Source organism: Triticum aestivum, chromosome 7A (genome assembly GCF_018294505.1).
Source record: "Triticum aestivum cultivar Chinese Spring chromosome 7A, IWGSC CS RefSeq v2.1, whole genome shotgun sequence".
Taxonomy (NCBI): Eukaryota; Viridiplantae; Streptophyta; class Magnoliopsida; order Poales; family Poaceae; genus Triticum; species Triticum aestivum.
The window spans coordinates 52,056,849-52,071,206 of record NC_057812.1 but is presented as its reverse complement, the minus strand read 5'-3'; the positions used below and the strand labels follow the sequence as shown (position 1 = coordinate 52,071,206).

General features: G+C 50.1%; 1 pseudogene; it reads left to right on the top strand.

Annotated features, from left to right (window-relative positions):
• Window positions 1-5,230: 5,230 nt before the first annotated feature.
• LOC123148132 (aspartyl protease family protein At5g10770-like) lies at window positions 5,231-6,684 on the top strand (annotated as a pseudogene).
• Window positions 6,685-14,358: the final 7,674 nt, after the last annotated feature.

The window sequence follows — 14,358 nt, the reverse complement described above, 5'->3', positions numbered from 1 at the left end:
CTGTGTTGTGTAAAATCAAAGCACTCATCACCCGCCCCCCGCTCGCCAGATCGTCCGAGCGGCCCAACCCGCCGGAAGCCGCCCGATGGCGTCCACCGGCCCGTCCGCCGCTGCCTCTGCCATCCCGCTGACGGCGCCCTCTGGCGCGGCTCCGCCGCCGATGTCCTACGGGGCGGCCCCACCGCCGCTGGCGCTCTCCGGCTAGTCCCGCTACGGGCCCTCTGGCGCTCCACCGCCGGCGTCCTACGGCGTGGCCCCGCCATCGCCGGCATTCTTCGGCCAGTCCGTCGTCGCCCTGTCGCTGGCGCCGCCTCTGCCAGTTGACCCCGTGCTGTTGCGCGGAGCGTTTGACGCGCCCGTACCCATGTACAGGGCTTTACCCGTATACGGGTTTCCCGGGTACTGGTGGGGGTCGTCAGCAGGCAGCAATCGCAGCAGCCTGACGGCGTCCAGCACCTGCAGCATCTGTCAGCGGGCCAGCAGGTTTTTCTGGCGGGCCATCCGGCCTACTCGGCACCGCAGTCGCAGCCTGGGCTGCTACCTATACCGTATGGAGAGTACCCAACGCCGCACCCGAGCGGCGGCTACGGCCTCCCCATGGCGTCTTCGTCTCCCTCGCCGGCTCTGCCACCGGCACCCTGGGACCCGGTGCTCCTCCCCGCACTGCATACCGCTTCTACACCGAATAACTACGCGGGAGGCGGTGATTGGTACATGGACACCGGTGCTACGGCTCACGTGTTTGCTCATCTTGTTAACCTTGCATCCTTCACTCCTGTCTCCACCGACCGCCGCATCATTGTCGGCGACGGTTCCACACTTCCTATCACACACATTGGGCACACATATTTTCCTTTTAGTTCTACTCCATTATCTTTGTCTAACATACTTGTGTCACCTCATCTTGTTAAGAATCTCGTTTCTGTTCGTTGTTTCACTCGTGAAAATCCTGTTACCATTAAATTTGACGAGCTTGGTTTTTGTGTCAAAGATGCTCGAACCAGGATGGTACTTCACCGATGTGACAGCCCCGACGAGCTCTATCCGCTGCACTCACCTTCACCCAACACCACCACACCGGTTGCTCTCTCCGCTAGAGTCGATCTCTGGCACGCTCGCTTGGGTCATCCCAACCCTGTCACACTTCATCATATTCTTAAGAGTTTCAGTTTCAGTTGCAATAAGATCGAGGATCACACTTGTCATGCCTGTCGAGTCAGCAAACATGTCCGTCTGCCATTTAATAATTCCACCACCATTGCTTCTTTTCCTTTTCAGTTGATTCATAGCGATGGGTGGACCTCTCCGGTTCCCAGTAACTCAGGCTATTTATATTATCTGGTTATTCTTGATGATTATTCTCATTATGTGTGGACTTTTCTTTTGCGCAGAAATTCGGATGCACTCTTTACCTTGACGGCTTTTTACTTCTATGTCCGCACGCAGTTTGGGCGTCCCATCCTTGCGCTTCAGACGGACAATGGAAAATAGTTCGACAACCTCGCATTCCGCACCTTTTTATCGCATCACGGCACAGTCTTCCGTCTCACATGCCCGTACACCTCACAGCAGAACGGTCGAGCTGAACGCGTCCTTCGCACTCTGAATGACTGCGTTCGCATGCTCCTGTTTCATGCCAACGAGCCGCCTCGTTTCTGGCTGGACGCACTCGCCACTGCATCACTTCTTCTTAACATTAGACCCTGTCGCCCATGGTGGAACTACGCACCTCACCATCTTCTCTTTGGTACGCCCCCGTCTTATGACGACTTGCGTATTTTTGGGTGCCTTTGCTATCCCAGCACTGCCGACACTGCTTCTCACAAGCTTGCACCTCGATCTGTCGCTTGCATCTTCATCGGCTACCCCTCTAACTCCAAGGGATATCGGCGCTATGATCCCGTCTCCCACCGTGTGTTCACCTCCCGGCACGTTTACTTTGATGAGCATGTGTTTCCGTTTCAGCAGGTACCCCAGGCTATTCCTCCCGTCACTAGTGACGCGGGCGCCTCGACGCCCCTTCTGGGAGGTTCGCGCGCCGCCCTTGGCCCGCCCCCTGGCTTTGAGGCGCGCCCCCCATATGCGGAGCCTCCTCCAGCCGCGGCGCTGGCACCCCCAGCGCCCCCGACGTTGGCGCACGCGGCTCCCCCGGCCCCCTCGGCGCCTCCTCCAGCCGCGGCGCTGGCACCTCCGGCGCCCCCGACGTTGGCGCCAGTGGCTCCCCCGGCGCCCGCGGCCCCCTCGGCTCCCTCGGCGCCCCGGGCCCCGTCGGCGCCCACAATGCCCCCGACGCCCCCCCCCCCCCGGCGACTGTGGCCGGTCCGGTCACCCGTGCCCGTACGGGCGTTTTTCGCCTGAGCTCGCGCTACGCCTCGGATGACTACGTCCATGCGGCGTCCACCTCTGAGCCATCGCCGTTGCCATCCTCTGTTCGAGCCGCTCTTCGTGACCCGCTCTGGATGGCTGCGATGCAAGAGGAGTTTGACGCCCTGTTGCGCAACCGGACATGGCAGCTTGTTTCCCGTCCCCGGCACACCAACGTGATTACCAGGAAGTGGGTCTTTAAACACAAGCTCCGTCCTGATGGTACCCTTGATCGCTACAAAGTGCGCTGGGTCGTTCGTGGCTTCCGACAGCGTGCTGGCATCGACTTCACCGACACCTTCGCTCCAGTCCTCAAGCCCGGCACGATACACACGGTTCTCCACCTTGTGGTCTCCTGTGCTTGGCCGGTGCACTAGATGGACGTCTCTAACTCCTTCCTCCATGGCCACCTCGAGGAGCAGGTCTTCTGCCAGCAGCCCACCGGGTTTGTTGACCCGGCGCATCCTGACCACGTGTGCCTGCTTTCGCGGTCCTTGTACGGACTCAAGCAGGCTCCGCGCGCTTGGTACCAGCGCATCGCGGCGTTTCTCCACCAGCTTGGGTTCCGCTCTACCCGCTCGGATGCCTCGCTCTTCGTCTATCATCAGGGCGTCGACACGGCCTACTTGTTGCTCTTTGTCGATGACATCATCCTGACGGCATGTACGGATGGTCTCCTCGGTCAGCTCACGGCTCGTCTTCGCGCTGAGTTCGCTATCAAGGACTTGGGTCCTTTGCACTACTTCCTCGGTGTCGAGGTGGTGCGCCGTCCCGATGGCTTCTTTCTTCATCAGCGGAAGTACGCTTATGAGCTCCTGGAGCGCGCTGGCATGCTTAACTGCAAGCCCGCCGCTACGCCTGTTGATACGAAGGCCAAGCTTTCTGCCATGGATGGCTCTCCTGCTTCGGATGCTGCTTTCTATCTGCCTATTGTTGGTGCTCTTCAGTACCTCACTCTGACTCGACCGGAGATCCAGTATGCTGTGCAGCAGGTGTGTCTTCATATGCATGCTCCTCGAGACGTTCACTGGGCTGCGGTCAAGCGGATTCTCCGCTATGTCTGTGGCACTAAGAATCTTGGCATCACGCTTCATGCCTCTGCCGACACCGCCCTCACCGCCTACTCCGATGCAGACTGGGCGGGCTGCCCTGACACTCGTCGCTCCACCTTGGGCTATTGTGTCTACCTTGGACCCTCACTTATCTCGTGGTCGTCCAATCGGCAGCCTACGGTCTCTCGTTCCAGTGCGGAGGCTGAGTATCGCGCGGTGGCCAACGCCGTCGCCGAGTGTTCGTGGCTTCGCCAGCTGCTTCATGAGCTTTCTTGCCCTGTTGATCGTGCCACGGTGGTCTACTGCGACAACGTATCGGCGTCTATCTCTCCGCTAACCCGGTGCATCATCGACGGACCAAGCATATTGAGTTGGATATTCATTTTGTTCGGGAACAGGTGGCCCTTGGCCATATTCGTGTTTTGCACGTCCCTACTTCCCAACAACTTGCAGATATCATGACCAAGGGCTTGCCTACGGCGTCATTTGAGGAGTTCCGGTCCAGTCTTTGCGTCAGCTGCGGTGCCGCTTCGACTGCGCAGGGGAGGGGGGGGGGGTGTTGAGTATATGTGTTATGTGCATATTGTGTATTGGGTCCACTCCTAGTTCCTTGTATAGTTGAGGTCTGTGACTCACCTTTGTACATTATATATACGTGCCTATGCACGAAGAGCAATACATCGTGCAATTCCCACAACATACACAGGGTACGCAGTGTCAAATGGACGCAGACGACAGTATGCCAGCAGTCACTGATCCGGGCGCGCTGTTCCTGGAAAGCTGGCTTTGGTAGTGTTGGAAGAGGGCTGAGATCTCACCGGAGAAGGAAACCAACACAGCGGCGCTCCATCGGTCTAAAAAAATATCCCGGTTTTGAGCGCTTTGGCTCAATTCCTTTGTCCGCGAGGCGTCAACTGATCGGGCAAATCCAAAACATGCAAGGTCTTCTAGTCGGGCGGTTAACCGCTAAGGCCTATTTAGCTTGCAATTTAGAGCATGTTCGGTAATATTATTTTTCTTTCTATCTCTTTACTTGTTCTCTAGAATACACATCATGAATTTTTTAAGTTTTACACAATAACATCCGCAGCAACGCACGGGGCATTTATCTAGTTGTACTAGTGTTAGATGCCGTGTTTGCTCATTTTAGCAAACAAGCATAGGGTCCAAAATAAACGGCATTATAAAAGTAGAAGGCAAGGAGATTTGGAAGGAACGAAATGCATATGTGTTCAGGACCAAGGTGGCTCTTGTGGCGGTGATCGTGCAAACTGTTAAAGAGGAGGCGTCTATCTGTGCTCTGCCGGGCGCTACCAATTGTGTAATTTGATGCCGTGAGAGTAGGCCTTTATCCCTTTTTCACTTTGGCGGGGCTGTGTTGTCGAAAAACCGTACTCTTCTCTACAGCACAATGGAATGGCAAATCTCTTGCCTCATTTCAGAAAAAAGAAACCCCAAGGGGTTAGAAGTTGGATAGTCAGAGACTGAGATTAAATATCAAGGTTTTAAATCAACACTTTTCTTTCATGATATTCATTAATTTGGTATGTCGAGAGACGGGGACATGATTTTACTTTAAGAATATATTGCACGCTAGTTACAAGGTAGGAAGCGGGCAGTGAACGTACATGACAAAGGAGTGCGGGTTAACTCGATGACAGAAACTATCCTTGTTTAATTTGTCTACTCACTGCTAATAAGACGAGTGTACCTTAAACATATCCACGGCTCCACCCATGCTTGGTATTATCTTCCCATTTTCATTTCCCGTGATTGTTCAGTCCCACATCTATCCTGGTGTAAACTAACTTCAAATGGCATCTCCCGTGTTCTTGTCCATCCTCCTGGTCATATTTGGCAGCTACCTTTCCATTTCTGCTGCAGGCGACGTTAAGCAAAGCTTCGTTGTGGTGTCAACCAGATCATTTCAGACAGAAGATGTCTGCTCCACATCAACAGGTACGTACAGCGGTACATGAATTGAGTATGGTATAATTCAGCACTATGACACTCGGATGTTTCAGTGACGTCGTGGCCAAACCGCGCCGCTGCGCCGCTGGTGCACAGGCACGGACCCTGCGCCAAGTCGCAGTCCGCCGACAAGCCATCTTTCGCTTGAGGCGCTTCACAGAAGCCGTGTCCGCGCAGACTACTACATCATGAGCAGAGCGCGGAGGGGCACCACGATGCAGGACCAGGACGAGGACAAGGTGAGCATCCCGGCGTACCTGGGCACCTCCGTCGACTCGCAGGAGTACGTGGTCACGTTGGGCCTGGGCACGCCCGCCGTGGAGCAGGTCCTCCTCCTCGACACCGGCAGCGACCTGTCGTGGATGCAGTGCGCGCCATGCAACTCCAGCGACTGCTACCCTCAGAAGGATCCCTTGTTTGACCCGCGCAAGTCCTCCACCTACACTCCCATCTCGTGCGGCTCCGACGTCTGCAAGATCCTCCGGTCTGACCACCACTTGAACAATGGCTGCAGCATGAACAGCAATGGCAGCCAGCCCCAGTGTGAGTATCGAGTCGAGTACGCAGGAGGGTTAAAGACCAGCGGCGTTTACAGCAACGAGGCGCTCACGCTGGCGCCCGGCGTCGTCATCAAGGACTTCCATTTCGGCTGCGGATACAAGCAGGGTGGCCCGAGCGACAAGTTTGACGGCCTGCTCGCACTCGGCAGATCGCCCGAGTCGCTCCCGGTTCAGACCTCCGCAGTATAAGGCGGCTCTTTCTCCTACTGCCTCCCGCCGGTGAGCAGCGGCACCGGGTTCCTTGCTCTTGGCGCGCCCAGCAACACCTCGGCCTTCTCATTCACGCCCATTACCGCCTTCTACGTGGTGAAGCTCACCGGTTCAGCGTCGGCGGGAAGCAGCTCCGCATCCCACGGAAGGCGCTCAAGGGGGGCATGCTCGTAGACTGCGGCAGTATCATCACAATGCTACCAACGACGCCCCGCGCGAAACTGAAGTCCGCGTTCCGGGCGGCCATGGCGGCTTACCCGCTCGTCCCAAGCGACCCGGACGAGACATGCTACAACTTCACCGGATACAGCAACGTCACCGTGCCCAAGGTCGCTCTCACGTTCAGCGGTGGCGTCACGATTGACCTCGATGTCCCCAACGGGGTTCTGTTGGACGGCTGTCTAGCCTTCGGCGAGTCCGGGCCAGATGGTTACGGCGGGACCATCAGCAACGTCCAAATGAGAACGTTGGAGATGTTGTACGACATTAGGGGTGGTAGACTCGGATTCCGGCCAGGTGCCTGTTGACTCCTCAAGCTATGCCTCAATCCATCGGGAGCTAGCTTACAAAAAAAAAAAGATCGGTTTGGTGTTAACTGCTCGAATCCTCCAGAGTGGATGGCCCATCCGATCATCCCGTCGTTGTAGGAAATAAGCTCAACTTTGAATAATGTAGTGCATGTCGATGTGATGTTGCCATGCACATGCACAGTATAGTGCTGCATGCACGAACTTTTTCCTTTGCATTTTTCTTATACTCTCCGGCTAGCAAGGCACGCAGGAAGCAGCCATGGGATGGCGTGGCATTACGTGAGTCCTGGGGCAGCTAGACCGGAGTTTGTTAGCAGTTTGGTGAGATCCTTTGTAATCGACGTATACAGAGGAAAGAATATAAGAAAAGATCGCGAAGTTAGGCGAGGCAAAGCATTGTCTCTCTCCCGTTAGTCTCTCTCTCTCCCCCCCTCTCTCTCTCTCTCTCTCTCTAACCTTCTGGGCGATTCTGGCAACAAGAATTGGCATCAGAGTCATGGGTGTTCGACCTTAAGCCTGGTAGATCAAGTGGTGTCTCAACTACTACGGTCATGTTGGACTCGAGATGGAGAAGGAGAAGACGAAAGGAGATCAAACCACTATCGCACCGGTTGCATGACTCACTGCGCGGTAGTGGAGAAATCCGCGTGGTGGAGAGGGTGGTGCGCGAGACGGAGTCATCGGCGTCCATGAGGGCATGTACAACAGTCTAGACAGGTTTCGTCTGTAGCCCCTGTCCATGTCAGATATAGTCTCTGTAATTATTTACTGTAGACAGCTTTTACAATGGATCGTCTATTTAATTGTCTATATCGTCGCTAAAATCATGAGGTGGTTGGACAGATTCTGGAAGGAGAAACTGCTCGATGCAGACACCCCTTCGTACAACGGGAGGATGGACGTCGCTAATCAGCGAATTTTGTGCGACTAGACGATCGGTAATTGTACAGATGGGTAGTTTCTCTCTCCTCTTTCTCTTTCCACCACGTAATCAAATGTCCTACGTGTACTTGCTTACAGACAGCCGAGTCAACCCCATTGTACATGCCCTGATGCTCACCCACACCAACTACATGGAGTAGTTCTTGTTCCTGCAAGTCAAGCTGCAGGTGGGTGGGCTCTGGGCTGTGATCAAGGCTTGGACCGACGATGAGCACGAGGATCTCCATGCTCGCCGCCATCCTCACCACCGTGCCGCTGGAGCTGATGCGCATGTCGGCAGCAAGGACACACCACCAAGACCGCGAGGGAGACGATCAAGTCCCTGTGAATGGGCAGTGAGCACGTCCATGAAGCCAAGGCGCACGTGCGCCGCCGCTATTTGAGGAACTCTGGTTCATGGATGAAAAGTCTATTAAGGACTTCAAACTGCGCCTAACGGGGGTTGTCGCCGACCTAGATGAAGGAAATATGCCCTAGAGGCAATAATAAAGTTATTATTTATTTCTTTATATCATGATAAATGTTTATTATTCATGCTAGAATTGTATTAACCGGAAACATAATACATGTGTGAATACATAGACAAACAGAGTGTCACTAGTATGTCTCTACTTGACTAGCTCGTTGATCAAAGACGGTTATGTTTCCTAACCATAGACATGAGTTGTCATTTGATTAACGGGATCACATCATTAGGAGAATGATGTGATTGACTTGACCCATTCCGTTAGCATAACACTTGATCGTTTAGTTTGTTGCTATTGCTTTCTTCATGACTTATACATGTTCCTATGACTATGAGATTATGCAACTCCCGTTTACCATAGGAACACTTTGTGTGCTACCAAACGTCACAACGTAACTGGGTGATTATAAAGGTGCTCTACAGGTGTCTCCGAAGGTACTTGTTGGGTTGGCGTATTTCGAGATTATGATTTGTCACTCCGATTGTCGGAGTGGTATCTCTGGGCCCTCTCGGTAATGCACATCACTTAAGCCTTGCAAGCATTGCAACTAATGAGTTAGTTGCGGGATGATGTATTACGGAACGAGTAAAGAGACTTGCCGGTAACGAGATTGAACTAGGTATTGAGATACCGACGATCAAATCTCGGGCAAGTAACATACTGATGACAAAGGGAACAACGTATGTTGTTATGCGGTCCGACCGATAAAAGATCTTCGTAGAATATGTAGGAGCCAATATGAGCATCCAGGTTCCGCTATTGGTTATTGACCGGAGACGTGTCTCGGTCATGTCTACATTGTTCTCGAACCCGTAGGGTCCGCACGCTTAACGTTATGATGACAGTTTCATTATGAGTTTATATATTTTGATGTACCGAAGGTTGTTCGGAGTCCCGGATGTGATCACGGACATAACGAGGAGTCTCGAAATAGTCGAGACATAAAGATTGATATATTGGACGACTATATTCGGACACAGGAATGGTTCCGGGAGTTATCGGATATAAAACAGAGTACCGGAACCCCCCCCCCCCTGGGGGGGGGGGTTAATGGGCCTCATTGGCCCAAAGTGGAGCAGAGGAGGGGCGGCCAGGGCAGGCTGCACGCCCCCTCCCCCTCTAGTCCGAATTGGACAAGGAGGGAGGGGCGGCGCCCCCCCCCCCCTTCCTTTCTCTCCTCTCTCCCTTCCTTCCCCCTCTCCTAGTTGGATAAGGAAAGGAGGGAGTCCTACTCCCGGTAGGAGTAGGACTCCTCCCTGGCACGCCTCCTCCTGGCCGGCCGCCCCTCCCCCTTGCTCCTTTATATACGGGGGCAGGGGGCACCTCTAGACACAACAATTGATCCTTGAGATCTATTAGCCGCGTGTGGTGCCCTCCTCCACCATAATCCTCGATAATATTGTAGCGGTGCTTAGGCAAAGCCCTGCGATGGTAGAACATCAAGATCGTCACCACGCCGTCATGCTGACGGAACTCTTCCCCGACATTCTGCTGGATGTGAAGACCAGGACGATAGAGCAACTCGCCGAGCATCTCTCGGTGTGCTCTGAACATTATGACCTTGACGAGCTAAGCCACTCCACCAGACGTCTTCTTCTCACGAAGGTCGAGTGGACTGACAGTCAACAGCAACACACATGTGGATCCTCTTCGAGTGGAGGCAGCAAAAGTAATCCTCAGGGCACACCCAAACCGGGCGCAGGTGAAAGACCTACAATGGGGAATGGAGGTGTGGGCGGCTCTAGCTAGAAGATAAAGGGAAATGCCACTATTAAGGTAAACCAGGGCATTGGATAAAGGATTGTCTCACCAGGATCAAGCATCGGGAAGAGCAGGCCAAATAGGGTCAAGCACATCTTTCCCGCGAAGGGGATGAGCACCATGAAGGGCACTATCATGTTTGGAGATGGGTCACATGTCACGATCCAAGGAAGGGGATAAGTCATCCTCAGAGGATAGAGTGGCAATCAACATGCACTGTCAGAATTTTACTTCATCCCAAGCCTCCGCAACAACATTATTCTATTGGTCAACTAGATGAAGGGGGTGGAAGATCGAGATCCATGAGGGACTGATGACGATTCACGATCCTGTTCGGCGCATGTCCATTCGTTCTCTTAATCGAGATGCACACTAGTAGTACAAAAGTAACACCCTGAGATCGGAAGCAGCTGTTGTTAACTTGATTTACACCGTATTTTAATTTAACACCGTTGCCATGTCAGACCTTGAAGAAGGAATATGAACCATCTGGCTACTACAAAATGATTTTTATGAAAATAAACATCACGTGGAATTTTAGGTGAGAAGAGAAGTGATCAACCATGTGCTCTCACCTTGTGGCCACAACAAAACAAGATAATCAGTATGAGTCTTTATTTTCTAAACTACCTTCAAACTTTAGCAACATTTAATTTTTGAATCATTTATACACTATGCCCAACCAGACAATGGTATAACATGAGGCTTTGCGCAAACATGAGCCGAGGCTAATGCAAAAGAAGAAGCAAAGAAGCAAGACAAATTGAAGTTCATCACCATATTTCGAACATTGATTTTGACTGGAACCAAAATATGTTACCCTAGTCCGAGATTGAGAGGCATCGGGAACACGGTGAACACAGTTCATAGGTATGCAAATTTTATACCTCCAAAACGGTTTCAAGTCTGACCCTTCAATTCTATGTCTTTATAGAACTCCGCCGCTTCAACATTATTGCAACCTTCGAGATTTATTTGAAACATGTAAACAAGTTTTGTAAGTTGTTTTCATCGGTTTCCACTAGAAGGCAGCCAGAATAGATCGTGGAGGTGAAGGTTGTGAGCATATGGCTGCCATCTGTTGAAGCCATTTTTAGTGCAATCTGTTGAAGCACTTCAAAGTGTACTTCGGTGGCAACAAATCAGCTTTACCACTAAAGCGAATCTACAAGTGATTCGAATCCAATCCTTGACCATTTTGAAAATTCAGGAAGAGGGTTTTTATGCTATGGTAAAGATATTAACAAGCATGGTTAGTGCCTTGTGAAATGGGATGTTGTTTGCCTTCCCAAAAAAGCTGGTGGTATGAGTGTGCTCGATCTAGGAGTGCAAAACAGGGCACTACTAACCAAATTCATATATAAATTCTTTAACCAGCATGATATTCCTTTTGTCCAATTGATCTGGAACACCTACTACATTAATGGTGAGTTGCCAAGTTATCCCGGGAGAATTGGATCGTTATGGTGGGGAGATTGATGTTCTATCTTGGAGGATTTAAAAAATGCGACCACCCGTTCACCATCATCTGGAAGCACAGTGAAGTTATGGCATGACAGATAGAACAAGGAAACTATGCAGTCCCAATTTCGTCATCTATACTCATATGTTACAAATACCAACATCACCATGGATTCTGCTCTAAGCTACACATCTTACGGATTTTATGACATATTACATGCCTATGTCCTCCATTTTTAGCCAAACAAGCATCACAATGCAGAATTTACTGTTTGACAGAAATGATTACAATAACAAAGAAAGGTGGAGCTTAATATGGAACAGTAGTAAGGATTTCAACAAGAGATTATATCTTCAGCTGATTGGTAATCCACAGGAGGCCCCAAACAATTCCAATGGACATGGATCTCTTGTGGACTACCTAAACAGAAATTCTTCTCCTAGTTGCTTTTAAATAACAGGTTAAACACCAGAGTCCTTTTAACTAGGAAGAAGTTCTACACTGAGACAAGTAAATGTGTATTATATGATGATGAGCCATCTGAGCACTTCATGCATCTTTTCTTGGTTGTGATTTCAGCTAGAATTTCTAGATGACTATTGGCTTTGACTGGAACACTGACCATGATATAATTGATATGTTGATGGAAGTGAAAATAGATGTATCCCATTAGTTGTTTCAAAGAATGTTTGATTGTTGGCTGCTAGAGCATTTGGAAACACAGAAACAACATTACCTTTGAGAACATGATATGATGTCTGGAATACTACATATCTTGCTTCCCGGAGAACTTTGGCACTATTACCAAAAAGGCTAGGTTTAAAACTGATGTAACATCACCTAATCTTGGCTAGACTACTTTTGAACCATTGTCACTTGTAACACTGATAATACATCACCAGATCACCTTGTATATGGTCCATCTTTATTAATGAAAAGACTTACAGTAGGGGTCTGCCCTATTGTTTTTGCTCAGAAAAAGCTACAATGCTATCTAAAATAAATCCACCTTTCATAAAGCAATTTGATTTGGAGAGATTAGTTCATTACATATCTCTCCAAATATATTAATACAACATTTAGTAAATATTTTGAAACTACAATTGGTTAGAGATATACGTCTAAATTTATCAATCCTAACAACACCACCTTCTTTAGAATTAGAGTAAGAAAGGATAAATTCAATCTATATAGATCTAATTATCCTTTCTCCGAGTCCTTGAACATGGCAAGGATTTCTGGTTTAATCATATCGCAAAATTGTTGATAAAATAAGAAAAGGAGTCCATCTAGCCAGAAGCACCTTCAACACGAGAGCCAAATTCAGCATCCTTAGATTCCTGTTTAGAAAAATGGGCCTCTAATTTGGAGTTATGCAATTAGAGACTTTATATTTTTCCTCCCAGATATCATATTTTAACTCTATATTTAGCTTAGGTTCACAACTAAATAAATTCTTATAATATTAGCCAACTGTTGGGGAACACAGTAATTTAAAAAAATTCCTACGCACACGCAAGATCATGGTGATGCATAGCAACGAGAGGGGAGAGTATCGTCTACGTACCCTCATAGACCGTAAGTGGAAGCGTTATGACAATGTGGTTGATGTACTCGTACGTCTTCACGATCGACCGATCCTAGTACCGAACGTACATCACATCACAATCTGCACACGTTCAGCTCGGTGATGTCCCACGAACTCACAATCCAGTAGAGCTTCGAGGGAGAGTTCTGTCAGCACGACGGCGTGATGATGGTGATCATGATGCTACCGATGTAGGGCTTCGCCTAAGCACCGCTACGATATGACTGAGGTGGATTATGGTGGAGGGTGTACCGCACACGGCTAAAAGATCAATGATCAACTTGTGTGTCCATGGGGTGCCCCCTCCCCTGTATATAAAAGAGTGGAGGAGCGGGAGGGCCGACCCTCTACTATGGAGCGCCCTGGGGAGTCCTACTCCCACCGGGAGTAGGATTACCCCCTTCCATGTAGTAGGAGTAGGAGAGAAGGAAAGGGAAAAGAGAAGAGAAGGAAGGAGGGGGCGCCGCCCCTCCCCCTAGTCCAATTAGGACTAGGCCTTGGGGGGCGCACAGCCTCCCCTCTCTCTTTCCCCTAAATCCCAATAAGGCCCATATACTCCCCGACGGATTCACGTAACACGCCGGTACTTCGATAAATACCCGAACCACTCAGAACCTTTCTGATGTCCTAATATAGCCTTCCAATATATCGATCTTTACGTCTCGAACATTTCGAGACTCCTCGTCATGTCCTTGATCTCATCTGGGACTCCAAACAACCTTTGGTACATCAAAACACATAAACTCATAATACTGATCGTCACTGAACGTTAAGCGCGCGGTCCCTACGGGTTTGAGAACTATGTAGACATGACCATGACTCATCTCCGGTCAATTACCAATAGCGGAACCTGGATGCTCATATTGGCTCCTACATATTCTACGAAGATCTTTATCGGTCAAACCGCATAACTATATACGTTGTTCCCTTTGTCATCGGTATGTTACTTGCCCGAGATTCGATCGTCGGTATCTCAATACCTAGTTCAATCTCGTTACCGACAAGTCTCTTTACTCGTTCCGTAATGCATCATCCCGGAACTAACTCATTAGTCACATTTCTTGCAAGGCTTATATTGATGTGCATTACCGAGAGGGCCTAGAGATACCTCTCCGACAATCGAAGTGACAAATCCTAATCTCGATCTATGCCAACTCAACAAGTACCATCGGAGACACCTGTAGAGCACCTTTAAAATCACTCAGTTAAGTTGTGACATTTGGTAGCACACAAAGTGTTCCTCCGGTATTCGGGAGTTGCATAATCTCATAGTCAGAGGAACATGTATAAGTCATGAAGAAAGCAGTAGCAACAAACTAAACGATCATCGTGCCAAGCTAACAGAATGGGTCAAGTCAATCACATCATTCTCTAATGATGTGATCCCGTTAATCAAATGACAACTCATGTCTTTGGCTGGGAAATTTAACCATCTTTGATTCAACGAGCTA